Source organism: Drosophila virilis, chromosome X (assembly GCF_030788295.1).
Source record: "Drosophila virilis strain 15010-1051.87 chromosome X, Dvir_AGI_RSII-ME, whole genome shotgun sequence".
NCBI classification, from domain to species: Eukaryota; Metazoa; Arthropoda; class Insecta; order Diptera; family Drosophilidae; genus Drosophila; species Drosophila virilis.
In genome coordinates, this window is record NC_091543.1 from 20,232,989 (window position 1) to 20,245,317 (window position 12,329).

General features: G+C 44.4%; 1 protein-coding gene across 6 annotated transcripts in view; it reads right to left on the bottom strand.

Annotated features, from left to right (window-relative positions):
- Positions 1-12,329, bottom strand: part of Dop2R (dopamine D2-like receptor) — a 76,371-nt gene that overhangs the window by 14,656 nt on the left and 49,386 nt on the right. The window contains exon 1 of one of the 6 annotated variants that reach the window (XM_032439908.2): positions 436-529. The exons of the other annotated variants lie outside the window; for them this stretch is intronic. The gene's annotated coding sequence lies outside the window, so the exon portion shown is untranslated. Of the gene's footprint in view, positions 1-435; positions 530-12,329 lie in introns of those variants that run through there. 6 annotated transcript variants of the gene reach the window in all.

Below are 12,329 nucleotides of genomic sequence, written 5' to 3' on the forward strand. Positions count from 1 at the left end.
TGCATATCTTTAGGCAATATCAATTGATTAAATTAAAGCCGTATTAACAATTGAGGTTACTGTTTAGAATAGAGAAGACGCGATATATATCAAAAGCCAAGTAACATTTATCAAAACATAATATCATGATAAATGAATACCAAATATTTTTACAAATTCAAAATAATTTATGGTGTACTTAAAATATGGAATTCAATATATTGAAGCACTTGCAGTAACAACCTGCCAACCTTGCCTGGCTCAATTATCTTCCTTCTGATACGAGTAAAGCCCGTATTCTTAAATCTTTGCCCTGCAAATTAGATCTAAAGAGTTGGCACCCTTCAGTACATATTTTAGCATGTTTTATTAAACGATGCTTAAATTTTGAGTCCATAGTCCGAAAATTAGTTTCATCTGCAAATGTCTGGTGTTTTGAACTAGTTTTTGACTCACTTTGCTTTAACTTAGCTCGAGCATTTCGCTACCATCTTAAAATCTTAGGTTGGTTTATGAACTTTCACTAAAATTCTAATTAGCAATTAACGATTGCAACAAGTGAGGAATTAAGAACTTTAAATGAAAAATAAATACCAACAATATATAAAATACTTCGAAAGCCGCGGCTGATGTGTCAATCGATGATTAAGGCAAGTCAACCGTAGCCTATATTGGTTACGGTTGCCGTAACAATTCAGTCGATCTGCCCCAATACGTCGATTTAAATTCACAACTTACTAATAGTATACTGTGTGTTCCTATACTCTTGTAAAGGGTTTTGTTATTTTGTAACGACGTGTGTAATTCATAGAAGTTGACAAATACGTCACTAGAAAATAAATTGAATACTGGTGCAGGCGTTACATCTGGATCAGACTACTTTATGCCTATGGCATAGTAACATAGGTCATAAAAAAAGGCCTAGTATGACAAATTTTCTTGTTCTTCAAGATATCATGACCAAAATGTCACCCAAAAAATATATGTCGAAATAATAGTTATTGTCGGAATTCTGAACCAAACTCTATACGATTGTCTCCACATATCTGTACAACCGTAAGCCAAATGTCTACAAGGGTATTTGATCTTCGGCATGACTTTACCGTTTTTGCCTTGTTTTTTAATATTTTTATTATTACTTTTTTTTTTTGCTGCTGTTTTTGCCGCGGGCATTTTCAGTGTCCAGTGAGCAAGCCGGGCAGATGGAAAAGCTTTTAATTAAATTCTACTGTCGGAGCCAGCGATGTTTATTGTAGCTGTTGGCAAACAGAACGACGAGGAACACGCGCAGATTGAGCTGCGGCTGGGTAGGTCGACTGGATGGAGAAAAAGCGCGGCGAGCTTGATGCCAATTTGTTGGACAACTTTTGCATATTTTTCTCACATTTGCTAAATGTTATTATTGCTGTTTCTAATTGTGTTTAGGTTTTGTTGCTGGCGTTCATTGCCACATTGTTGGGGCCATTGTTGCTGCTACTGTTGCAAACAGATTGGTCACCTACTCCTATAAACCTGCATTGGGCTACTGCTCTGGCTTAGGTAAGAATTTATAATATGCCTGCATTGTGACGTAGGCAACTATATTTTGCCACTGACTCTAATCCGATTTGTCATTAATTAGTTCCAATTACACGAATGCAAATATAGTGTGTCCTCTCTATCCCTCTCTGTCTCTCTCTCTCTCACACTCTCTTCCGCACTGTGTTTGTGTATTTGTGTTTGTATTTTTTACTTGTTTATCAACATTTATCACGGCCAATTGGCGCAGCAACGCGCTTGACCATGATTAAATATAGGTCTGTAAAGCACTGTTTACTGTTTGAATGTATGTGTACGTGTGCTTGTGTTTCTCTGTGTGTGTGTGTGTGTATAGATGTCCTCGTGTTGTTTTCGTCTGCGGCTGCTGGCATTTCCTTTTTGCTTATCTGTTGCGCAGCAGAAATTTCCCATAGGTGGGTGGCACTTTAATGTTGTGCTGAGTGGACTATTTAGAAATCCAAAAAACAGTTACTGCAGCTGTTTTTCGCTCATTTTCCGACCGTGGGAGTGGTTTTCCAAAATCACTTTTTCTTCTACTCTCTCTTTCTCTCCCTCTCTGTCGCTTCATTTTGTTTGTTTGGTTCTTTGATTGCAAGCAGGATATGCCAGGATATGTGCGTGTTTTCAGCTACATGTAGGACTTCCAATCCCTCGGGACAAAGTGCACGTGTCACACGCTAGAATACTTGTTTTGTCGTTGTTGTTACTCTTGTAGGTTGTGCGTATTAAAACTTCTATAGCCCCGGGCGTCTTCTCTAGTTGTTAGTGCCTTACTTACGCGTGCGTAGCAAATGCGAGATTCTGGCATCAGCAAGGCAAAACTTTTTAAATGTTAATTTTTTATTGTTCTCAAAGCAAAGTACTTACGCTTTGTTATGTCGTTCGTGACAACACAGATATATGTATGTATTCCATTTAAATTGGTCAACCCAGCCAAAGGCGATTATAAAGTTGTTAAATGTCAGTTTCTAATAATTCTCCGTTTTGCGCTGCAAATTAAAGAGTAACCGCATTTTTTGGCTCTACCATCCGATTCTCAGGAATTCAAATGTTTCTCTCGCAGGCTTTTACGCTTTGATAACTATCATAAGTGTTATATTAATAGGTGGTTTTGAGGTTGTGTGTCTGTGTATAAGTGTGTGCTAGCTTGTGTAGGTCTGTGTAGTTCCTAATAATAAATGTGATTTAAATAATGGCGCGTGTGTACATTTTCGGTTTTTACATATATTTTAATATATAAAAAGACAAAAAGCTATTCAGCTTTCTTGGATATAATCTTGAATATATGTTTTCACATAAAAATTTTTTTTAAATTGTATATAGATTAATTTCGTCTATATTTTCTTTTGAAATCATTAAAAAAAAAAACCTCTCTACACACAGTACTGGGGTGCCCCTCTCCATAAATCATATTATAATTAGCTAGGATTTGACAAACAAGAATCCGCTTTCTAAGATCTCATTCTCTGTCTTAACTTAAAGATCACTCAAGCCAACTTCTGAAAAGATGATTGGGCTCGGGTATGATTACACAATCATCTCAGCTCCAGAGCCAGCTTAAGTCCAAGTCAGTCAGGGTGTGACTTTGGCCAACTATCCTATAGATACATACAACATTTACGTATGTCCTCCATACTAAGCGAATAGTTTTCAGAATTAAAACTATTTGAATGCCAGAGTTCTTTAAACTTACGACTGGTTAAATTCATTGGATTATTTGAATACCCGAAGCTTATTCAAAGCTGTGCCTGGACTTTGTTTTTGTTTAATTGAATTTGCATTTAACTTAATCTTTGCCAAAGCATTTTGCGGTGCCTGCGGAGCGTGCAAAAGTTGCGTAAAAAGTACAAAGATGGAATTTTAAGGCCACGATGGAAACTTTTTCCGTTCGGGGTTAGTTCATTAGACTGATTTTGCACTGTGAGTTGAGGTTCTGGCAAAGCGTTTAAAAATAGCTCAGCCATAAGTCTAATTAACTGCCAAAAATATGTCAGGGAGTGTGGATTTGTGCTCTAGACTACGTGCCGCAGCCAGATCCGGCGCAGGAGGGCACGCCCACATGGCGTGTAACCACGTCGTTTGGCCAAGCAGCTTGGCTGTGGTTGGCACGAAGACTGAGTGAAAGCAACAGCCTCGAGTTGTAATCGTGGCACTTTTGGGCCACGTGCCACAAGTCTGACCACACACAGACACAGACACAAAGACAGACGTAGCACTTTGAATTGCTGACATGTGAGCGTAAATTGAAGGATTCAGGCGAGTGTAAATAAAATCAAATTATACAAAGGCCGCCGCATTCGAAACTCAAATTTTTGGCTAAAGTTTTGGCAGTAAAACCTCAAATAAAACTAGAAAACAAAACAAAGATGGCAAAGCGTTTGAGGATGAACAACATCTTGATGATTCACATCATGTTGATTTTTATGCTAATTTTGCTGTTGATTTTGAAGTTGATGCTGCTGCTGCATCTTGGACCCAAATCAAAAAACTTCGCCAGATTGGACGCGGCCTTGGCTGGGTCATCGGCTGGGATTCGGCCATGAGCCTCAACTATTTTATGCGGCGCATAATGAGCATAATTTGTTACGCATGTCCAACACTCGCCCCTCACACTTTTGTTTGTACCGCCTGCGGTCGCCCACTAGGGTATCAAAACTCAGTTTGAAGTTGAAAGCGTTTTTGGGCAAAATTTGCAACAGAGTTGTCCGAAGCAACTAGACTTCTAGGGCTGAAGCGGTTTCGGGGGCCGATGATGTTCCCCAAAGGGTTGTCAGTTTGTTATGTTCGCTCGCTGGTTGCTTTTTTCTTGGAAAATGTTTACCTACTTTTGGTTTTATAATTAATTTTAAAAAGCTTTTAATGGCTGGCACGCGTTGCCCAAGATGGCCAAGCAACCGTCAAGCCCCTGACGACGGCAATTGTGTGTGCGTGCGAGTGTGTGTGGGTGTGTTAGTAAGGGGGTGTCAGACCATTCCTCTCGCACTTTCCGTCAGTCACCAACAACTGCTGCTTGATCCTTGAAGCAGCTAATTGGCTTGCCAGTGCGTACATCTCACTCAAATCGTCATTTGGCTGGCTCCTAGGCAAAGGAGGGCATGGGTTCGACTTTGGTATGCAGATGAAGATATCAAGGGCAGGAAATGTGCTCACGCAGAAATTTGTGATATACCTTAACTGGGCACTACCAACACGACATTTATTAAAGTTTCTAACTGGCCTGTCAGCCTATTCAACATTGATCATATTATTTAAAATGATTTCGCTATGGATTTTCTAGCTAGTAGGTAGATTTAAAAGATGTCTAGCTTGCCTGTGGGCTTTGATGTACTCAATCAATTGAACAATTTTGAAAATTTAAAGGAAATGTAAGAATATAAAATTTTATAGATTGTTAATTTTAAAAACTATTTATGGTACGGTGCCTGGCTACAGCATCCCATGCTGGCCCTTTAGTGGTCGCTCATTGTACTTCCATTTCGGCAGCTACCTCACGCCTTCTCCCCTGTTGGCGTCCATTTTGCGACAAAGGCGGCTGTAAGCTGCTGCATTAAGCGTCAAAGTCAACCACTTGTGCGCTCCTCGCCTCTGCTGCTGGCCACCTTCCCCCCGGCGCCGCTTTCGACTCGTTTAGCAGCTGTTGTCGCTGTGTGTTGTCAGTTTTGTTGATGTTTGTCGCAGGGAAACGACATGATAAACGAGTCAGCGTAAACGAGTTTAGTTGGCAAGTGATAAACCAAGAAAGAAGAAGAACAGCTGAAATTGGCAACACTCGGGACACTAAGGACACTGCTGCTGCCGCTGCCGCTGCTGCTGCCTTTGTCGCTCCCGCTGCCGTTGCTGCTGCTTCGGTACCGAGCTCAAAGTATGCCATAACATTTGGCTTTTTATGAATTTTCATAATTTGGCGCATTCGCTGTAATGCCCTGATGCGGGGAAAGAAAAGCCGGGCAGCCGAGCAGCTGAGGAACCAACTCGCCGGGGCTGCTTAGCATAAAAATGTCACAACAGCTGCATAAGAATGCTGTCAGGGATTTTGTTGGCATTGGCGCTGAAGCTGGAGCTCGAGCTGGTGCTGAAGCTGGCTGCTTTGCTGCCTTGTTTCTCGTTTTTATGCGGCAGGCGTATTATATATTTATATATGAGTATGTGTGTAATGTTCGGTGTATGGATGCGAGGATATGCTTTCCATTTTTTTTTTTCTCGTTTTGTATTTGTGCTTTTCTTTGGCGGTAGATGGGCGCGACTTTTGCCTATTTTATGAGCGTCATAAAAGTTTACTTAGTGGCCAACCATGCAATAGCCGCAGCCATAAGGTGGGGGCGCCACCGACAGCAAAACCCAAACACTAGCTGAAAGCCAAGCAAACGCGTAAGGGCCATTAAATAATTTGTTTATGTTCCAAAATTCTGCAGGGCGAAAACCCAGCTAGCTGACCTGATGAGCCAGTTCCATGTGTAACGCTTTCCTTTTTTTCTTTTCTTTTAATTTATTTAAAACAAAAACAAGTAAGACGTTCTTGTCTGGAGTTCCCGACTATGGGATACCCTGAACCCTCTTATTCCAACACCAAATGCAGCTCGCGCTACGCGCTCGTTTGTAGTAATAAAGATAAATAAAAATAAAAAAATTTCCTTTGCCAGGGTCCGAACTCGCAACTAAACGCACTACTTTCTATAGTATATCTTTTGTACCGTAGAATTTTATTGAAAACGGAGTAAGTTATGGACTATCGGAAACAAACTAGATCTGCGCATGGACTAGAAGGACCTACAGGTTCTAAGATCTTTGCATTTTTACACACAGGCGGACGGACAGACAGACGGGCATGGCTAGATCGACTCGGGTGTTGATGCTAATCAAGAATATATATACTTTCTGGGGTCAGAGATGCTTCCTTCTGCCTTTTACAATCATATGCACAATTACATGAATCCTTTTTTTTCCGATTTTCAATATGTTCAGGATATAAAATGTAACCAAACTGTACAAATTCTGTCAGCAGCAGCATCAACACAACACAGAATATGCCAATGCATCTGCACTATCTTCAACTGCTGCATTGCAAGATATATTGCATACTTTCGAAGCTATTACCCATCATACCGCGCGGAGTTATGTCGTTTTGGAACGTCATATCTCCCCGCGGAGCTATTATCCATCATACCGCGCGGAGTTATGTCGTTTTGGAACGTCATATCTCCCCGCGGAGCTATTACCCATCATACCGCCTGGAGTTATGTCGTTTTGGAACGTCATATCTCCCCGCGGAGCTATTACCCATCATACCGCGCGGAGTTATGTCGTTTTGGAACGTCATATCTCCCCGCGGAGCTATTTCCATCCGAGCGGAGGGAGTTATGTCGTTTTGGAACGTCATATCTCCCCGCGAAGCTATTACCCATCATACCGCGCGGAGTTATGTCGTTTTGGAACGTCATATCTCCCCGCGGAGCTATTATCCATCATACCGCGCGGAGCTATGTCGTTTTGGAACGTCATATCTCCCCGCGAAGCTATTACCCATCATACCGCGCGGAGTTATGTCGTTTTGGAACGTCATATCTCCCCGCGGAGCTGTTATCAGTCATACCGCGCGGAGCTATGTCGTTTTGGAACGTCATATTTCCCGCGGGGCTATTATCCATAATATCCATATCGTTTTGGAACGTCATATCTCCCCGCGGAGCTATTATCCATCATACCGCGCGGAGTTATGTCGTTTTGGAACGTCATATCTTCCCGCGGAGCTATTTCCATCCGAGCGGAGGGAGATATGACGATCCAAAACGACATAACTCCGCGCGGTATGATGAGTAATAGCTCCGCGGGGAGATATGACGTTCCAAAACGACATAGCTCCGCGCGGTATGATGGATAATAGCTCCGCGGGGAGATATGACGTTCCAAAACGACATAACTCCCTCCGCTCGGATGGAAATAGCTCCGCGGGGAGATATGACGTTCCAAAACGACATAACTCCGCGCGGTATGATGGGTAACAGCTCCGCGGAGAGATATGACGTTCCAAAACGACATAACTCCCTCCGCTCGGATGGAAATAGCTCCGCGGGGAGATATGACGTTCCAAAACGACATAGCTCCGCGCTGTATGATGGGTACTAGCTCCGCGGGGAGATATGACGTTCCAAAACGACATAACTCCGCGCGGTATGATGAGTAATAGCTCCGCGGGGAGATATGACGTTCCAAAACGACATAACTCCCTCCGCTCGGATGGAAATAGCTCCGCGGGGAGATATGACGTTCCAAAACGACATAGCTCCGCGCGGTAAGATGGGTAATAGCTTCGCAGGGAGATATGACGTTCCAAAACGACATAACTCCGCGCGGTATGATGAGTAATAGCTCCGCGGGGAGATATGACGTTCCAAAACGACATAACTCCGCGCGGTATGATGGGTTATAGCTTCGCGGGGAGATATGACGTTCCAAAACGACATAGCTCCGCGCGGTATGATGGATAATAGCTCCGCGGGGAGATATGACGTTCCAAAACGACATAACTCCCTCCGCTCGGATGGCAATAGCTCCGCGGGGAGATATGACGTTCCAAAACGAAATAAATCCGCGCGGTATGATGGGGAATAGCTCCGCGGGGAGAAATGACGTTCCAAAACGACATAACTCCGCGCGGTATAATGGATAATAGCTCCGCGGGAAAAACGACATAACTCCGCGCGGTATGATGGGGTATGATGAGTAATGGCTTCGCGGGGAGATATGACGTTCCAAAACGACATAACTCCGCGCGGTATGATGGGTAATAGCTTCGCGGGGAGATATGACGTTCCAAAACGACATAACTCCGCGCGGTATGATGGATAATAGCTCCGCGGGAAATATGACGTTCCAAAACGACATAACTCCGCGCGGTATGATGGGTAATAGCTTCGCGGGGAGATATGACGTTCCAAAACGACATAGCTCCGCGCGGTATGATGGATAATAGCTCCGCGGGGAGATATGACGTTCCAAAACGACATAACTCCGCGCGGTATGATGGGTAATAGCTTCGCGGGGAGATATGACGTTCCAAAACGACATAGCTCCGCGCGGTATGATGGATAATAGCTCCGCGGGGAGATATGACGTTCCAAAACGACATAACTCCCTCCGCTCGGATGGAAATAGCTCCGCGGGGAGATATGACGTTCCAAAACGACATTACCCATCATACCGCGCGGAGTTATGTCGTTTTGGAACGTCATATCTCCCCGCGAAGCTATTACCCATCATACCGCGCGGAGTTATGTCGTTTTGGAACGTCATATCTCCCCGCGGAGCTATTATCCATCATACCGCGCGGAGCTATGTCGTTTTGGAACGTCATATCTCCCCGCGGAGCTATTATCCATCATACCGCGCGGAGTTATGTCGTTTTGGAACGTCATATCTCCCCGCGGGCGGAGGGTGTTATGTCGTTTTGGAACGTCATATCTCCCCGCGGAGCTATTATCCATCATACCGCGCGGAGCTATGTCGTTTTGGAACGTCATATTTCCCGCGGAGCTATTATCCATCATACCGCGCGGAGTTATGTCGTTTTGGAACGTCATATCTCCCCGCGGAGCTATTTCCATCCGAGCGGAGGGAGTTATGTCGTTTTGGAACGTCATATCTCCCCGCGGAGCTATTATCCATCATACCGCGCGGAGCTATGTCGTTTTGGAACGTCATATTTCCCGCGGAGCTATTACCCATCATACCGCGCGGAGTTATGTCGTTTTGGAACGTCATATTTCCCGCGGAGCTATTATCCATCATACCGCGCGGAGTTATGTCGTTTTGGAACGTCATATCTCCCCGCGGAGCTATTTCCATCCGAGCGGAGGGAGTTATGTCGTTTTGGAACGTTATATCTCCCCGCGGAGCTATTATCCATCATACCGCGCGGAGTTATGTCGTTTTGGAACGTCATATCTCCCCGCGGAGCTATTTCCATCCGAGCGGAGGGAGTTATGTCGTTTTGGAACGTTATATCTCCCCGCGGAGCTATTATCCATCATACCGCGCGGAGTTATGTCGTTTTGGAACGTCATATCTCCCCGCGGAGCTATTTCCATCCGAGCGGAGGGAGTTATGTCGTTTTGGAACGTTATATCTCCCCGCGGAGCTATTATCCATCATACCGCGCGGAGTTATGTCGTTTTGGAACGTCATATCTCCCCGCGGAGCTAGTACCCATCATACCGCGCGGAGCTATGTCGTTTTGGAACGTCATATCTCCCCGCGGAGCTATTTCCATCCGAGCGGAGGGAGTTATGTCGTTTTGGAACGTCATATTTCCCGCAGAGCTATTAGCCATCATACCGCGCGGAGTTATGTCGTTTTGGAACGTCAGTTGTGAAATGTGCTGCCTACTTGTGTGGGCAGCCAATAAAGGAAACAGTCGAATTGCATTGCCTACTTTTGTGGGCTATCTGTATAGACAGACGACAGTGGGCGGGTAATCAAATCAGGTCCCTCTTACGACAGACTGAAGATAGTCTGAACCTCTGAGCCTCCCCCCACCCAACACCTTTTCAAACCACGCAAGTCGTAGCCCAACGACTATTAAACGAGTTTCGCATACATTTTGTTATGCCAAAGACAAAGTTAATTGAACTTGCTGCCCTAATAGAGTAACATACACTAACTCGTACAGTAGAGTGAATGAGTGCAAGAGAGAGGGAGAGGGAAACATAACGCACACAAACACAGTGGGCCAACGCTGTTGCTGCCGCTGTTGTTGCTGTGATATCATATCAGGCGCGCAGGGCAATTAATTGACTTATTTATTAAGTTTATTGTGTGCGCCGGGCTCAAGAGTGTGCGTTAGTGTGTCAGTGTTCGTCTGTGTGCGAGTGTGTTGGTAAAAGTTCCATCCGTGACTGTAACAACTTTAGTGTGCTATGCGGCATTTTTAATAGCCTCGGACGGCCCCAAAGGCGATGTCGAGGGCAATGCCTGTCTATATATTATTTACATACACACATATGTATGTATGTATAAGAAGTGTGACTATGTGGATGGATGTGTGTGTTTGACTGCTGCTGCAGATGTTAGCTACCGTGTGTATTGAGATTTTAGCACAAATTAGTTGTCATTAGCGCCGAGGGAAATTTTATTTTATGATGACATTTCCTACACACTGGCTCCATATTTTACTTCCAAAGAGCTTTTACATGATTCGTGCTTGTGTGTGTGAATACATTTGTATTTGATATAATGAGAGCTTTGCATAAGCCTGATTGCGTTTAGATGCTGTCAACTTTTGTCATCGAATTAGCCATTATAGATTATAAATGGCTAGGGAATCAATCAATGCAACGCTCAGGTTTGGGCTGGGGTTGAGTTTGCCATAAGTGTAATCGTATGCTCAAAATTCTATACAATTAAATAAATGACTACAGTGAAAAAAGTTTATAATTACAAGAACAGAAAGAAAACGCATAATGGATGCCCAAATGCTAGATAGTTTTAAATAATGTGCCAGCCTTTGGCTTTTGCCCAAACGGCTGCGAGCAGTAGCCACAATCTAAACAATTTTCAAGCTAAACAAAGCCTGAAAACCGAAAAGTTTTTTGATTCGGCTTTTAAGCTGTGCCCATCCGTTGGAAGACCCACGGTTTGATTAAATGCCACGCCTCTGTGTCGGAAGGGGGGCTATGGGTGCAAATTTAAAGCATTGTTAATTATTTAAGTTGTAGCTGCCCTTGGCAAAGGGGCATCATAGTGCCATTAAATTAGCTTAATAACCCAGGATGGGCTGGCAACTCGTAAACAGGAAGATACGCACCGCTAAACGCACACACACGCGCGCGGGCTGGCTGCGGTTCGGCAGGAAGTGCGCGCTTTAAGGCAACTCGCATATGTGCTGGCGCCCGAGCAGGGAGGGTGGTGCCGTGGGTCATGGACGCCGAGCGGCAGCAACTGGCGATAATTTTGATAGCAGCCATTTAGCTGGGACCTTTTGCACCCACAAGCCCGTGCACTCGCTGAGTTTTCGTTTCTTTTTTTTCCACTTTTGGCCTTGTGGAAACCTCAAAACGTTGCAGGAAGATGGTACAGGAAGGGGCTGAGCAACCGCTAAGCGTGTGAGTGTTGAAAACTTTTGTCGGTGGCCAATTTCATGCTGTTGGATTATTTATTTGAATTGATATGCGGCCTGGCCCTGACTCTACATCTCGGCCTGGCCCTGGCTTTGCTACGGCCTCTGGTTCTGGTTCTGATTCTCGTTCTCGTTCTCGTTCTGATTCTGGCTGCTTGCCACGGATTTATATAAATTTTCTGGTCGCTCAACTCAAGTGGCTGCCATTTAAACTTTTTGGCAGTTGAGCCGGCTCCATCTACTTGGACCGACGCCTCCTTTGTGCACTTGCTCGCTTCGGCTCGTGCTAACAATTTTCCAGCTTGCCGATTGCAGCTGCTCCTACTGCAACTGACACAGATGGTGCCATTGGCCTCACTCGCACTGCATACATAAACAGTTGCAACATGAACAACATGCACTCCAATTGCGAATCATAGCCGATTTGTATGGTTGTTTTTTTTTTTTTGGCTGACCAACTTGTTTGTCGAACCACTCGCCTCGACCTCTTGACCCACCCGACGCTCTGCTGTACACCACGGCGCATGCATATTGCATTTCCACATTTAAACTGCAACCAGGTGCCGCTTTGTGTCTGATGACTGCCCCTGACATATAAGGAAAACAAACCTGATGACTGAAAAGGACCTAACGACCCGATCGACTGCTCCTTATAGAAGCGTAAACACGGCTGTCACTTGAGAAAGTAATTTTTATGAGA